General features: G+C 43.2%; 2 long non-coding RNA genes across 3 annotated transcripts; one reads left to right on the top strand and one right to left on the bottom strand.

The window, feature by feature from the left end:
- The first annotated feature begins 17 nt into the window (after positions 1-17).
- LOC309537391 lies at positions 18-15721 on the top strand. 2 transcript variants are annotated; one of them, XR_014221873.1, is made up of 3 exons: positions 18-204; positions 572-660; positions 11736-15721. It is a non-coding gene; the product is annotated as an uncharacterized lncRNA (long non-coding RNA). The 2 variants fall into 2 exon arrangements; XR_014221874.1 differs by having other exon boundaries at positions 18-224; positions 609-660.
- Positions 673-6666, bottom strand: LOC309537405. The gene is made up of 3 exons (XR_014221895.1): positions 5034-6666; positions 2986-4459; positions 673-2033 (listed from the first exon to the last, which is right to left on the bottom strand). It is a non-coding gene; the product is annotated as an uncharacterized lncRNA (long non-coding RNA).
- Positions 15722-16718: the final 997 nt, after the last annotated feature.

Below are 16718 nucleotides of genomic sequence, written 5' to 3'. Positions count from 1 at the left end.
CCCACCCCACTTTCGATAGCGCCCTGCCCCTTTAAGCAATCCGAATGAAAATATGCGGGGGGGGGGGGGCGGTGATGAAGTATTGGAAGAGGGCAGCTGAGTCTCGGCTCGGACGTCAAGGGAATCCTGTCTCTGATTGGTCAGCGTACGGAAGGCTGTGTTTAAAGAGACAGAAGTGCTGTTCAAAGCAACCTGACTTAAAAGGTAAAATAGAAATTAGAGCAGTCTGCGTAGCCGGGGCTCGGAGCCGGTCTGGAATTCACGGCCATCTTCTTAAAAGCACAGATAAGCCTGGCTGATGCTGGTTATTCAGAGAGGTCGTGGAGAGAAGGGGGGGCGGTACTTTGCACATACTTAGAAGTACTCTCGCCTTCGTGTTTCTCACGATCCAGCCCTGACCCAAGTCTAACCTTGGAAAGGGGAGATAGTGTGGAATAGAAGACAGGATATTGAAACTGACTGGCCTTTGTGAAGATTGGATGTGAGAAGTGTGAGGGAAGATATATGGAATGGTGAGGTATGGGGAGTTTCTAGAGATGCATTTAAAAGAGGTTTGTTTGTTTGTTTTCAGATTGAAGGGAGGAGGATTTGGGATGCAGTAGAAGAAGGGAAGTGATTGGGTGCTGCACGAATTTTGTGCTGATGGAGCCTCCCAACCGGGTACATGAAAACAACAAATAAAAAAAGCCTAAATTTAAGCCCTTTATTATGTCTGCAGTTAAGTAATTTGTTAAATGTGCTTAATAAAATAAGTGGTAACTGCCAATCAATCATTTTTCCTACCTTTGGGGTCTGAACTGACTGAACAAAATCCAGCACAGAGTTAAACCCCCTGATTTCAATGGGTTTAAGATTTCCTAAAACTGTATTGGATTACAGCAGGTGACCAGAACACTGTAGGCAGATTTAGTGTGCAACTGATGGAATCTTGTTTGCACGTTTTTTGTTTTGTCTCTGTATCTTGAAATGTTGAAAGAGTAGGAATGTGACAATTTAAAAAAACAAAACAAAACCCTCTGTAAATTTAGCTAAGGGGCCTTGGGCATCTTGGAGGCGACCAGACTCACTCATCCCTACCCCCCTCCTCCTTGGCTGTGATCACATGGAAGTGATGGAAAAGCTTGAAGCTTGGACAGGTGAAGAGCATTGCTTTGGGAAATCATTTTGGGAGAAGGCTGAGATGGTGGGACAACTTGATGGATTAAAATGCAGCATAAGTAAAATTCATGTAGCAGTCTTTCCTGTCTTCATATGGAAAGGAGCATGCACTTTCCATTTATATCCTGATATTCCTCCATGGAAGCCAAGGCAGCATAGGTCACATCCACACCATACATTTACAGCACATAGTCCCGTCCCCCCCCCCCCGAATCATGGGAAGTGTAGTTTACCCACCACAGAGCTACAATTCCCAGCACCATTGACCAAGTGCAGTTCCTATAATTCTTTGGGAGATGCTGTGGGCTCTAAATGTATGGTGTGGGTGTGAACATACATGGTTCTCTCTCACACACACTCATGGCCCCATTTTATTTTCTGTGAGGAAGCTTAAGCTGAGAGGGAATGACTGATCCAAAGTCACCCAGGAATGTCGTGGCTGAGTGGGGAGTCGAACATTGGTCTCCCCAGTCCTGCTTCTGCACACAAACTAATACATCACAGTGCCTTCTAACACATCAGACTAATTGTACTTCTGCCCATAACACACCAGGCACAAAAAACGTATTTGTGTTTCAAGTGTTTTGCTCCAGCCAACCTCCCTTTAAAGGAAGGAAGAGCAACCTTTGGTCTGCTGAAGCCACATTCGCATGTGGGTAATTTGTCAGGAGCCAGAACCAAAGATGGACAGAGTTACCCCTCTTCCCTCTTTCTCTATGACTTGTTTCTCTCTTTCTGTCACTCCCTTTTCTTTCTCTCTTTGTCTCTGCCACCCACTTTGAAGAGTCCATTGCCTCTTCCCTCACTACCCACCAGGGTAATATGGCACCCTGTGGCAGGCCAAAATTGGATACCCCTCCCTGCCCTTGCACCACCTTCGAAGACAGAGGTCCTATGGCTGGGTCGGGATGGTATGGGGATGAGGGACCAACTCCCTTCTCTTGAGGGGGCCCAGTTAGTGCCATTGCCTTCCGTTAAGAGTTTGGGTGTAATCCTTGACGCCTCCCTTTCCATGGAGGCGCAAGTTACAGCAACAGCCAAGGTGACATTTTTCCACCTTCGTCGCATCAAGCAGTTGGTCCCTTACCTTTCCCGCCCCGACCTGGCCACAGTGATCCATGCGACAGTCATCTCCAAGCTTGACTACTGTAATTCGCTCTATGCGGGGCTGCCCTTGAAGCTGTCCCAGAAACTCCAGCGGGTACAGAATGCTGCAGCGAGGCTCCTCACGGGGTCTCTGCCATGGGAGCATATTCATCCAGTGCTTTACAAGCTGCACTGGCTCCCGGTGGAGTACAGGGTCAGATTTAAGGTGCTGCTTTTGACCTTTAAAGCCCTTCACGGCCTAGGACCCTCGTACCTACGGGACCGCCTCGCCTGGTATGCCCCACGGAGAGCCTCAAGGTCCATAAATAACAACACCCTAGTGGTCCCAGGCCCTAAGGAAGTTAGATTGGCTTCAACCAGAGCCAGGGCCTTTTCAGCACTGGCCCCAACTTGGTGGAATGCTCTGTCTCATGAGACCAGGGCCCTGCAGGATCTGATTTCTTTCCGCAGGGCCTGTAAGACAGAGTTGTTCCGCCTGGCCTTTGGCTTGGAGCCAATTTGATTCCCTCCCCCCCATTTTCTTTTTTCTTTTCCTTCTCCTGCAATGAGGCTACATTTTAATATTTTAATGTTCCATTATTTTAATGTTGTATTTTATTTTTGTTTTTAAGTTGTAATCATTCATCTTGTTTTTATTATTGCTTGTAAGCCGCTCTGAGCCCGGCCTTGGCTGGGGAGGGCGGGGTATAAATAAAAAATTATTATTATTATTATTATTACCTTCCCAAAACTGGGAGTAAAGTGAGGTGCCGGGCTTTGGGAAGGAAGTACAAGGACTCTGGCAGGCTCCCAGAGCCTTCCCACCTCCTTCCTAATGCTGGGAAAGTGCTAACTAGGCTTTGGGAAGGAGGTGGGAAATTAGGCTAAGGGCTGCATGCAGCCATAGGTTGCCTACCCCTGCTTTAAAAAGTGCCTAATCAGAAAGCCCTTGCTCATTTACATTACCAGGAGCTTTGAAAAGAGCCATTGCTGGTTCTCTTGTAATGCACCTTCTCCTCCCTATCTTTCAAAATTGTGACTTAATTGACTTTGATGTAGTGTCATCGTACTCTATTGTGTTGTGACATGTAATGTGCCCAGAGCCCAGTCAGCCACTGTGTGTGTGTGTGTGTGTGTGTGTGTGTGTGTGTGTTTATGCCTTTCCTTTCCTTGAGGGGCTTCTGCTGATTCAGTGCTTTGACAGGCTATTTATATCTCATTTTTTTTGATACTAATTCTTACAGGACCGGTTTCCAAATAGATACCTGCTCCTTGATTCTAACAAACTGTACACAAGTTAACACTGCCGATTCCAACAGACCTGATTCACACATTGGTTTAATTTTGCCAGCACCGTATGCTTCCAATTCTTCATAGTAAGAGGAATGTTTGAAATAGGGTCCACTTGTCTTAAGACCCACAAACTCCAGATAAACTTCAGAGATCTTGTTGGGCAGGGCTGGTCTGGTGTCATGAGTCCCTTGTGCCAGTAATGTGATTCAGCAAAACATTTGTGGCAATGAAGCAACCATCTGAGAAGTGAGCTCCAGCATCGCCATCAGCATCGTGAAGCAACCTCATACCACAGGTGCTCACCAAACACAGGAGGCTGCCATAGAGTTGGAAGAGACCACCAGGGTCATCTAGTCCAACGCCCTGCAATGCAGGAATCTTTTGCCCAATGTGGAGCTTGACCCCACATTCCTGAGATTAAGAGTCTCATGCTCTACCGACCGACCTATCCACAATCATGCCATTAGTTTTTCTAGCCCAGTGCTGTTGACATTGACTGGCAGTGGCTCTCAAGGAGGTGAACAAGGTGCCATCTAACCATCTTAAGGACTCCACTCCAGATATGTGTAGGGTTTACTCCTTAGCCTTTTCTTCTCCCAAAGATGTCCCACAAGGCAGTAGGTATGGATTTTTCCTCAGGGTTTACTCCTAAAGCCTTTCGCATGAATGAGTGAAGAAGTTTAGGATTAGAGTTTTCCTTCTTTTAGATGGGCTACCTTCCCGGGTTGATGAGCGTCGAGCCCCATCTACCCCTCATTTCCCTGTTAAGCCATTATTTTCGCCATCACATTCCAAACTGCAAAATGCTTGCTTTTTAAAAAATGGATTTTTTTTTTTGGGGGGGGGACTTACATTTCCAATAAGCAATTGACTCCCTCCTGCAAAATACTGAGATGACCTTGGTTTCCGTTTAACTTTTTTCCTGTTAGCTGTTTCTTTTTTTTCCTTTTTTTTGGGGGGGGGTTTCCTTTTTTTATTTTATTCAGGAATTTCTTTTTACAGAAGTGTAGTGCCTCGTATTTTTTTTTCCATGTAACATTTTTACAAATCCATTTCATTTGTTGAGGCATTAGGGGGAGAAGAAAAGAAAAAAGAAAGGGGGGGTGGAGAGGGGGAAGATGGATAGGGGTGGGGTCGGGTGGCAGTGTTTCTATTATGTTTAATGTATGTAGAGTTTGGTGTCAGCATAACCAGACACTGGAGAGACCTGTCAGGAGTAAGCATGGACCAATGGTACCAAATAGTATGGGAAACAGCCCTACTAGAAAAATTAACTAATAAACTGAAACTGACACGGGGACAAACAGAAGAAGACGCATTCACCCCGGTATGGCTCCCCTTTATCACATACACAGCCCAACAGGACAGTGACAATAATCCACCAACAGCATACAAATCAATATGGCTAACCTGATCCAAAACACCCACCCACCTCACCCACACACGAAAACAAAGATCACCACAGCCAATCACAAGCAAACAATCACACCCTAGGCCTGTTAGCTGTTTCTGAATCTCTTCACTGGAAGAGAGGCAGGATATGAGAAGTCCTTGAATGGAGAAAAGAAATGAGGTTGAAGAAGGACAGAGAGGTGGCCGTGTAGTTAATTAACTAGCATTTAAGGGGTGTGAGTACTGTACACAGAGGCTTGCTAATTCTGCAGAAAAGCTTGCGTCGGCAAGTCTTTGTAGTAGGGTGATTTATTTGCAAGGGAACATGGTGAAACCTTGCTGGTTTGCTCCTTGGCTGTAAACATCCAACAGTCCAGGAAGTGTCTTTTTTTAACCCATGGCTTCCATTATTGTCATAATGATACCTTGCGCTTGAGAGGAATGTTCTAAATACATTGTGGCATACTGTTTACCACAACTGCTCTTTGCATAACTTAGAAAACCTTCGTGTTATTGTGTCTCTCGCCTGTCTGCTTACCTGTCTGTCTTAGTGCTATGCACTTCCATTTCCCGGAGCGGAAGAGGAAGGGGCAGTAGGACAGGTTTTTGCTGTATGTCTTTTACAGCTCACTCAGCCTTCCCCAACCTGGTGCCCACCAAACGGCTGGGATTTATGGGGGCTGGAGCCCAATAACCTCTTGGGAAGGCACCAGGTTGGGGAAGGGATACAAATAGACTGCTTTGGGGGAGAAGACTCCAACAGTCGATGGCATACCTGCTAATCCTGCATCACGTTTCCAAAGGGAAGCAAGTGGAGCAGCTCAAGCCAATTCACCTTTAGGCAGCTCCCATCTCTTTCAGCTTCTTTGATCAAAAGCTGCTCAACACTGCTGAAGGGGGTCACCTTCCAAAGGCTGGGAGGAGAAATTCCCAGCCATTAGGTAGGGCCCATTCCTGTAACCTTTACTCATTCAGCTCTACCACCCTTGGCTATGTATGTATGTATTTCTTTTCTATCCCATCCTTCCTCCTGAAGGAGCACAGGGGCAATGGTAAAACATTTTTAAAAACAACCACCACCAGCAGTTGTTTTTTTTAAAAAAAGAAAATTCTAAAAATAGTTGTTAAATACATCCTGGAAAGACTTGAAACATTCACAACCAGTAATAAAAGTAATAATAATAATAATAATTTTAAAAATAATTATACACCACCCATCTGACTGGGTTGCCCCAGCCATTCCGAAGGTTGTCATCAATAGTGTCTTTCAACCACCAAATGCCTGGGCAAACAGGAAACTTCTAAAATTTCTTCTGAAATTCAATAATGAGGGAGACAGACCTAACTCATTAGGGAGGGCATTCTATAAATGAGGAATCGCCGCTGGAAAAGCCCTGTCATGGGTCACCATCATAGGAACCAGAAAAGATGCTTGTGGGGCCACACAACCCCAAAGCCTTGGCCCTGAGCAATAATCTCCTAGTACTACTTTCTGGTAGTGATCCTGCAGGTAGGAGCAGCAATACAGTAGTACAGTACTTCCAATTCTCAACTCCCACCTTTTTCGAGTCACTCCAGAAGAACGCTGACAATGGTGTCAAAAGCCACTGAGGGGTCGAGGAGAACATGTAGGGTTGCTTGTAGTAAGGTTAAAGCTTACTGAGAAATGATATATAATGAATTGAAAAGGATGTTTAAAATAACGTTTGTAAAAACAACAACCCCAGAAGCTTTTCTTTTGGGAATTATAGGTAAAGAACTACCTAAACTGTAAGGGGGGTTTGCCCTGCTGGACTTAAAACTTTATTATGAGTCAGCAGCTTTTTGCTGGCTGAAGGAATGGCTACTTCTTGAGAATACAGATGTTTTGGATCTTGAAGGGTATGATAACATATTTGGGTGGCATGCATACTTATGGTATGGCAAGGTAAAAGCACATAAGACATTTAAAAACCATATTGTCAGGAAAGCATTGTTTAATGTCTGGACAAGGTATAAAGACTTTTTGGAGAGTAAAACCCCAAGGTGGCTATCACCTATGGAGGCGAAAGCGTTGAAAAAACTCAACATGGAGGCTAAATGGCCAAAATATTGGGAAATTCTAGAACAGGAAGGTGACAAATTGAAATTGCAGAGCTATGACAAACTTAAAGAGAAGGTGCGAGACTGGTTACACTATTTTCAAATAAGAGAGGTTTACAATCTGGATAAAAAAATTGGTTTTCAGGTGGAAAAATCAAAGTTAGAAACAGAATTGTTAGAATGCAATGCTAAGATATTTTCAAGAATGTATAATCTGCTGTTGAAATGGAACACTGAGGAAGAAACGGTAAAATCTGCAATGAAAAAATGGGCACAAGATATAGGACATAATATTATGTTTGCTGACTGGGAGAAGTTGTGGACCACCGGGATTAAATTCACGGCATGTAATGCCTTAAGAGAGAATATTATGAAAATGATGTACAGGTGGTACATGACTCCAGTCAAGCTTGCAAAAATATATCATTTGCCCGATAACAAATGTTGGAAATGTAAAGAAGTTGAAGGTACCTTCTTTCACCTTTGGTGGACGTGCCCAAGGATCAAGGCTTTCTGGGAAATGATATATAATTAATTGAAAAAGGTATTTAAATATACTTTCCCGAAGAAGCCAGAGGCCTTCCTCCTGGGCATAGTTGGCCAATCGGTGTTAAAGAGGGACAGAACTTTCTTTATGTATGCTGCAGCAGCAGCAAGAATTCTTATCGCAAAGCATTGGAAGACACAAGATCTACCCACCTTGGAAGAATGGCAGATGCAACTAATAGACTATATGGAGATGGCGGAAATGACTGGCAGAATCCGAGACCAGGGAGAAGAGTCGGTGGAAGAAGATTGGAGGAAATTTAAAATGTATTTGCAGAAATATTGTAAAATTTTTGAATGCTGAGGACATTTGAAATGATTTGCAGGGGTTTTAGCAACAAGGTAAAACGTAAGATTGGATCAATAACAGATAGACTAACAGGAGATGAATTTGCTGAACCAATTTTTAAAAGGGATACAAAAATGGGAGATGAGAGGAAGTCAGGAAAATAAGTAAACCAAAGAGGAGAAATTAAGAAAGAGGAAATTTTTGTCTTTTTATATGTGTTTTTCTTCTTTTTCTTTTTTCGTGTTAAATGTCTGTATTTTTGTATTTTATAACTCTGTACCTTTTTCTTTTTTTGTGCTTAATGTGTGTATTTTTGCATTTTATAATTTTGTACTTTCTTCGTTTTTTGCATTTGTGTAAACCTTTTTATTGTGAAAACCTAATAAAATATTTTTTAAAAAAGAACTACCTAAACTGTATAGAAACTTGTTCATGTATGATACTACAGCGGCAAGAATGTTACTACCCCAAAATGGAAAGAAGCAGAAGTCCCAGCAAAGGAAGAATGGATACAAAAACTTTGGGAATATGCAGAAATGGCAGAACTTACCAGAAGAATAAGAAATCAAGATAACAATCTTTTTCTAAAAGAATGGAAATGGTTTATTGAATATTTACAGATAAATTGTAAACAGATAAGAACATTGGCAGGATTATTGTAATAACCTGAAGTTTTATACATGTATATATTTAAAGTAGATGAATAAATTAGCAAATTAAGTTAATTTGGATATGCAGAAGATATTAAAAATAAATTTAAGGAACCATAGAAAGAGGGGGAAGGAAGTCAAGTTTGGAAGTGTAAAAATGATTGTAAAATTAATGAAATGTATAAACCTGAAAAATATAATTTAAAAAAAAAAAGATAGCGGTCATCAATCAAGACAACCAAGGCTTGGAATGGATCTAGATAATCTGTTTCCTCCAAGCATATTGCAGCTGGGTAGTCACCACCCCCTTGATCGCTTTGCCCCAAAAGGAAATGTTAGAGATTGGAAGATAGTTTTCTAAAACCTCTGGATCCACGAAGGACCTCTTTAGGAGGTTTTGCACCTCTGTCTCTTTCAAGGTGGCTGCTAAAACTCCCTCCCATAGTGAGGCATTGACCATCCCCTGGACCTACCCAGACAACCCCTTCCACTAGATTTTACCATGCCACTCTAAACAGCTCTGCTGGACAATTCACTGAGGATGTAATAATAAGAATAGTAATAGTAGTAGTAATAATAGTAATAATAGTACCTCACCCATCTGACTGAGTTGCACTAGCCACTCTGGGTGGCTTCCAACAAATGGAAAAGTATCATAAGAAACACCAAACATTTAACACTTCCCTAGGTAGAGGAAGTTGCTAAAAGTCTCCTGCTCCCTGAAACAACCCTTCATTTCCCCCCACTGCTCCCTTGAGCCTGCAACTGTTTGCTGAATTGCCTCAGTTCAACCATTTCCCTTATTCCTTTTAATTGCTCATCAAAATTACCTTTCCCAGAAATCCTTTGGATCATCCACCCAGCCTGTAGTGTAACCAAGTTAAAGTATGTGTAAATGAAATTCTCTTTCCTTAGCTACCTGTGCCTCCATTTCCTCCCTCCCTCCTGCTTCCCTCTATTTTGGAATAGGGACCAGTCCTACCTGTTCTTCAGAAAGCACCATGCAAACCAATTGGTCTGTATTAAATAAATGAAATCGCTCCCATTTAGGGAACTTCAACTGATCACCCTGAGTATTAGCAAGCGATCATCTTAAGATAGGATGGTCCCCGTCCCCAGCAACCGTCATACCATCAAACCCCTTTTTGACATTCCGTTAGCCTTTGGTGTGACCAAGGAACAGAATCCACAATGCAATGATGCACAGAGAAGCAGGCTTGATTCTTCATGGCAATAATAGCTGGTTATATAAAGCATGCGTGGCCCTCCACTCCCATGATATCCTCAGTGCACCTCTCTACTCTCTCCCATATAAGTTTGCCACTATTGTTGGGGTGGGAATAAAGTCCACAATGATACTATGCTTACGGTAATGAGATTTAAGTTCGACTAAATGCGTTTGGAGCCCCACCCAACCCTGTGACTCTGGCTGTAAAAAGAGACTGCTAATGAGGTCAAGCCAGGTGGACAAGTGTAGCCTGGCAGCTTCCCTTTTGTTGGGAGAATGGTGGGCTTTTGCAAAACTACAGAGAGGCCAAGTGCAAGTGATGGGTTGCTACAGAAAGAAACTTATGGCAGGGGGCATGCCTTTCTTTCTTGGCTGGAGGTTATATCATTAAGGTGTCTATTTCTGAAAGAGAACAAAAGACCAGCAGTCTTGAAGCTGGAGCCGAAAGAGACACAGAGGCATGACTCACCCTCTGCAAGAGCTATAGCATTGGGAGCCCTCTAGAAGACTAATGGAGCAGGTTCTGTTGGAGTGTTGATGCTGTATAGCTTCCTTCTTATGCTCAATAAGTGTGGGTGTTGGTGTCTGTAAATAAATCTTCATATCACAGGAACCATCTTTAGTCTCCAGTGATCTTGCTTCTAAGGTACATGCTGGGAACATCTGAAATCTCTCACCCCTCCGAGACTGGGGTGTGCAAAACAATGCTTATCTGGTCATGTTGTGCGGACTTCCTTCTGAGCAGACATATGTGGAATTGTGCTGTCACTAAGCTCTATTTCCATGTTTTGACTTAATGTGGGACAATCACAAAAGCTGCTATGTTAGGATGCAGGACTATACTGCTATGCTGAAGGGGAAACCCCATCATCCAATACTGTTAAGTGCAACTCTGTTCTTTAAATTAAGCTTTGCACCTTGTTTTTTGAGTACTGTTGTAGCCAGAATGTTCTGTCTTCCTGTGTCCTAATTCACACATCACATCAAACTGTGTGTCAACAGCTACACCATGGGTTAGCTGTATGAAGATGGATTCACACCTTTCATCATCTGCTTTTCTCCTTTGGCTGCAGGGAGGCTAATCTAGATTAATTAACCAATGTTTAGTGTTACATCTGAACTGTAAAATGTTTTTGACCTAAACATAGTTTGTTGAAACAAGTCACCTTGCACAACTGTGGTTAGAAGATGATTTGTTTCAACAAACCATAGTTAAGATTAACCACAGCTTATCTGGTTTGGATGACCAGGCAAGTTACAGTTAATAGCCAAGTGGGGATTTGAACAACTCTGGTCTCCCAGGCTCTTGTCCAGAACACTAACCACTACACCACATTGGCTAGTAATAATTGCTATGATTTAAATATGAATACAATCAGGTGATCTGAGTCCATGCTCAGCCTGCTCCTTGGGTGCTGTTGATGAGTTAATAATAATAATAATAATAATAATAATAATAATAATAATAATAATAAATTTATTATTTCTACCCCACCCATCTGGCTGGGTTTCCCCAGCCACTCTGGGCGGCTTTCAACAGAACATTAAAAACAGAATAAAACTTCAAACATTAAAAACTTCCCTAAACAGGGCTGCCTTCAGATGTCTTCTAAAAGTCGGGTAGTTGTTTATCTTCAGATTGTTAACTTCAGATAGTTGGAAAGTTGATCTCTCTTCATATGGTTCATAATCTTTAAAGCAGGCTTGGACTGGACAGCGCTTCAGAAAGAGGACTCTTAAGAGGGGAGGCAGTCTTCAAATATGAGGACTGTCCTCTACACAGTAGGGCGCAGTGCCTGCCTCTTTGAGAATGTGCAAATCATGCCAGGACCCATAATCCCCAACCATTACCCTTGGAATATGACAGTCCCCAAGTTGGCCACTGCATCACGGAAGTTGAAAGCGCAGCTGTGAGCACAAACTCAGCAGCATGGGGAGGGAGGGGGAGGGAAGAGAGGGAGAATGACACATGCATTATCAGCTTACAAGTATGTGGTTGTTTAAATCATAGATGCTGGAGCTCTGATGACATCAAAGGAGGCCTGGCTTGAACACGCCAGCTATTGGTTGCATGTGACACCTGACAGCACAGAGTATTCCAGCTATGTGGCTTATCAGACAGCAGCCAATTAAGAGATATCCTGACCACACTCTATAATTTTCCTACAAAGGGAAGACTGGGAGCAGCAAAGGTGGAGAAGCGCAGAGGAAAAGGATGTAAATGAAGCCTAGGTAGGCCATTTCTGTGTCGCCAGCAAATTCCGGATCCAAGTCTATCAAGCCATTACTCCACTTTTCCTTGATCAAGTCTCTAGGGCAGCCTTTCTCAACTTCCTCTTGTCTTTCTCCCTCCACTGTCAGAGGCGTTATGCCTCTGAATACCAGTTGCTGGGATTCACAAGTGGGAAAGAGTTGTTCACTGCACTGAGACCCTCCTTGCAGTCTTCTCATCTGGTGGGCCACTGGGAGAACCGGATGCTGGACTAGATAGATGGCTTTTGGGAATCACAGATTTATAGCAAGAGGGATGTAGACAAATCGCAGCAGGTTCCAGAAAGGGCTACAGAGATGATCAGCTGTATGGATTAGTTACCCACAACCGCTCAGGAATGAGTTGTCCCCGTTTCAGCCTTTCAAGTTGGCCTGAAAGAAAGTGACAGCCCACTGTACCGCAAGGTTGAGAGAGGATTGGAATCCAGCACTTCTTGGCTGAAGTTCAGGACTATCCACTGCCCTACTGTTCTTCAACCTTGGGTCTCTAAATGTTGTTGGACCACAACTCCCACCCTTGACTAAGATGGCTGGGGATTATAGGAATTGCGGTCCAACAATGTATTGGGATCCTAGGTTGAAGCACACTGCACTACACCACATTGATGCTTCTTGCACAACAGAATGTCTTAATATCATGCTTGTTGGAGAAGACATGACAACTCTCTTCAAATACCAGAAAGGCTGTCACAGAGAAGAGGGCAAATGTTGTTGCTTTTTCTTTGCTGCCCCAGAGAGCAGAACTAGATCTAATGAGTTTAAGTCTCTGGAGGGTAGATCCTGGTTGAATGTGATGGCCTCTTCCTCTCTGGAGGTCTTCTAGTAGAGACTGGACAACCACTTGTTGGAGGGGATCTTCTTTGAGTTTCCTGCATCAAGCAGAGGGTTGCCCTACAAGACCACCTCCTACCCTTATGACTCTATGGCACCATCCGCACTGTGCATTTAAAGCAGTACCATACTGTTTTAAATAGTAATGTCTTCCCCAGAGAATTCTGCAAACTGTAGTTTGTTAAGGGTGCTGGGGATTGTTTGGAAACCCCATTCCTTACACAGAGCTACAATTCCCAGAGTTCCCTGGGAAGAGAGATTTACTGTTGAACTGCTATGGGAATTGCATCTCTGTGAGGGGGCAGATGAGTCCTAAGTTTCTCTGCTGAGTAGATGGAGACTGAGATCGGCTCTCCCCCCACAAGGAGGGATAGCACCTCACTTGGCAATTCCAAATGTAGCATTTTAAATGTTCTTGGATTGTCCACTGCAGCCTCATTTTGAAGATGTGGATTTTTTTGGAGAAACCTCGCATTCCTACTTTTCTAAACAATGATCCTCTGGTGGATAATTTGTATCAGGTCTCTTGGATTGTCCAATATATCAATTATTTGCCTAGTTTGAAAACCATAAAGTAAAGGTAAAGGAACCCCTGACCATAAAAGGCACAGAGAAGAATCCAATACAAGAATTGTCCAAATGATTGTTTATTTATTGCAGATTATTTTACTCATTCAGTGCAGTGATATCCTACCTTCCCTCCAGACAGCTTACCTGGTGAGCTTCTTGCTAATGAAGACAAATTCACAAAGACAAATTTATGGTTGATAAAGCTCTCTGTGGTTATGCTCTGCCTCCATAGTCCAGTTGCTGGAAACCACAGGAAGGGAAAGTGCTCCTGCTGGCGGGCTTCCCACAGGCATTTGATTGGCCACGGTGGGAACAGGCTGCCGGACTGCATGGGCCACTAGCCTGATTCAGCAGACTCTTCTGATGTTCTTATGGTTGAGTGAAGGATTTGACCCCATGTCTCCTCAAGTCCCTGAGTTCCTCCAGAGAGCCTATTTATTCAGCATTCATGCTGATACTGCTTGGACAGTCTTTACTGAGCATTGCTTCCAATTTATTTACAAGGAGGTTATATGACAATGAGCTTTCATTCTGCATTCATCCAGATTTGTTTGTGGGATGTTTGCATTTCTTCCCATTAATCATGCATTCATCCCACACTTTTCAATGCATTTCCTTATCATTTTCCAAAACGTCAGTGGGTTTGTTTAAGTGGATTTGTTGCAATGGGGTGACAGTGTGTTTTAATCCACTTTAATTGTGTAGACTTAATCGAGATGTGGAAAATATGGAAACAACGAGGAGAGGCAGGGCTGAGATCTGGATATGCTTCAAGGTCCAGACTATGGGAAGCCCCGGAAAATTAATAATTATAATTTGGATGATAATTTGGTTTTTTTATTCTAGTTTTTTATTTTAATTGGATTATGATTTGAAATGTTAATTGGATGCTTTTTATTGGAAAATTAATACAAATGATTTAACAATAATTGTGTAGACTTAGGACTCGTCCATGCTTGTCTCATGCGTAGAAAGCAGGGTTCTGAGCGGTTTACCTCTTGCTCTGATATTTTCCCAGAGAAAGCCTCCTGTTTAGTGCTAAGTCAGAGAAAACGTCAATCCAGAGAAAACCCAGATTGCCATTTGCTCTGACCGAATGCTAAAGAGTAGCTTTCCCTGGAGGAAAGCAGCAGGACAGGAGGAAGTATGGATAAGACCTTAATTCCTCCCAGACAACATTGACAGTCTGAAGACACCCCTAGTCTGACATGCCAACCATTACATCACACTGGCTCTTGGCTCCAATTCATGGCAATAGGATTTCATTTCTTTTCTATCCCTTCTTGCCAACTTTATCCACATCCACATTTGAAACACTGTGATATCACTCTAACAGCCATGGTTTGCCTTAAACAATCCTGGGAGCTGTAATTTGTCAAGGGTGCTGAGAGTTGTTAGGAGACCCCTATCCCACTCACAGAGCTACAATAACCAAATTTGCTGAGAAAAGGGATTGATTGTTCTACGACTCTGAGAACTGTTGCTCTGCGTGGGGAAGAGGAGGTCTCCTAACAACTCTCAGTACCCTAAACAAACTACAACTCCCAGGATCCTTTGGGGGGGGGAATCCACCATGTTTATTTAAAGAGATATCATAGTGCTTTAAATGCACAGTGCGGATGCAGCCCTTGTCTGCATTTAGTGTTTTATAGGACACGACTCAGCAAAGAGCCCTCCTGCCATGAACAGGAGGAGGAGCACAAGATATTCAGGTTCCCTTTATTTCAGCGTGGCACTTGCATCATAGATCTTGCTGCTGGATGGGGCCCTTACTTAGCTGCATTAAGGAATGCAAGCCATTTATATAATCACCATGCATTAACGACAGACGACAACAATACCCGGCTACTCGTTGCCTACTGCAATAAAGCCGGTGCGTGTGGCAACACAAAGGGAGGCACGTTCAAGGCCTTGCTGAACACACAGCCCAAAAGCCCACATTGTGCATACGCTGCAATTTCAGCCACGTTAGGGAAATTGCTTGCGTGGCACAACTCTCCTTCTGAGGTGCCACCTAAGTAAGCAAGTGCTAAGCCACGTATGTAGGGAGCAGTGAAGGCTAGTCCATTATGGCAAATGAGGCACTGCCCCACCAACCTCGGTCTGCCCACTGCTAGCTCCAGCCTGCCTTCTTACTGACAACCAGCCTCAGAGGCAACCCAGCCTGTCAACCTCTCCCTTCTCCTTCTCCATCTCTCAGTATTGCCCTTGTAGAACTTAGCAGGAAGCTTGTGGCCCAAATTCAAAGCACCATCTTCTAGGTCTGAAATCACATGACCTGGAAAAAGTGCTATTCTCGGGCATGGCACCCAAAAAGCACATGTTTGGGGGCACCGCACGAGATCACAGACCCGAAAAGGTGCTTTTTTCAGGGCGGGACAGAGCCCGAAATTGCGAGAGAGCAAGGCACCCAAAACAGCCATCATACTTTCACAGGGGGGAGCTTAAACTGGGGATCTTCCACATGCAGTACCTAAGGCTGCAATCCTAAATCCACCTACCTGGGAGTAAGGCCCATTGAATTCAGTAGGGCTTACTTCTGAGCATGGGCATAGCCAAGATTTTTGTTAGGAGGGGACAGGTTTTGTTGGGGGCCCAGAACCTCAGGTTTGCATTGATTTGTATTGATTTATGTGGTCAGCTGCCTTCCCTGGCAACGCCTGTACTTCTGCATAGATATGGTTGGGCTTGTGCTGTAAGCTCTGCTACTAAGCTTTGGGTCCCTTCTGGTCAAATCTGCCAGGATGATCAGATGCATTTTATTTCCTTTCAGACCAATATGCACCTGTCACTCACAGTGTGGTCAAGCATTGTCCTGACGCAAGCAAAACCTGCTGGGGACTGATCCTAGACGCTCTGTGATTTTATGACAGGATGACATCTTTTTTAACTTGTTGATACCCATTTTCATTTTACTTTGTTTTTTTCTAACCCACTGAATTTATTCTATTCTATTCTATTCTATTCTATTCTATTCTATTCTATTCTATTCTATTCTATTCTATTCTATACATTTGGATACTCTGCTTTATGTGTTTTCTATTTTGTTTCGTTATGTTTTGTGCTGGTCATTGGCTATAAAAATAAAGATTTCTTTTGGGTATAGGAAACAGAATCCATTTCAGCAAATGGACATTTTGCATTGCAAATAAAAACAGATACATAGAAGTCACGCAGGGAATCTTGAAAATGTGAAGGAATCCATAAATTCTAAATTGTACTGCTGCATTTGAAATGAAAAAATAAAGGCCCATTCTCAGAAGTTAAGTATGGCACTTACAGACAACTCCCTATTTGCATGCATTCAATATGTATGCGACCG

Source organism: Podarcis vaucheri (genome assembly GCF_965113315.1).
Source record: "Podarcis vaucheri genome assembly, chromosome: 7".
In the NCBI taxonomy this organism is placed as follows: Eukaryota; Metazoa; Chordata; class Lepidosauria; order Squamata; family Lacertidae; genus Podarcis; species Podarcis vaucheri.
The sequence above is the reverse complement of the archived record's forward strand: the minus strand, read 5'-3'. Positions and strand labels throughout refer to the sequence as shown.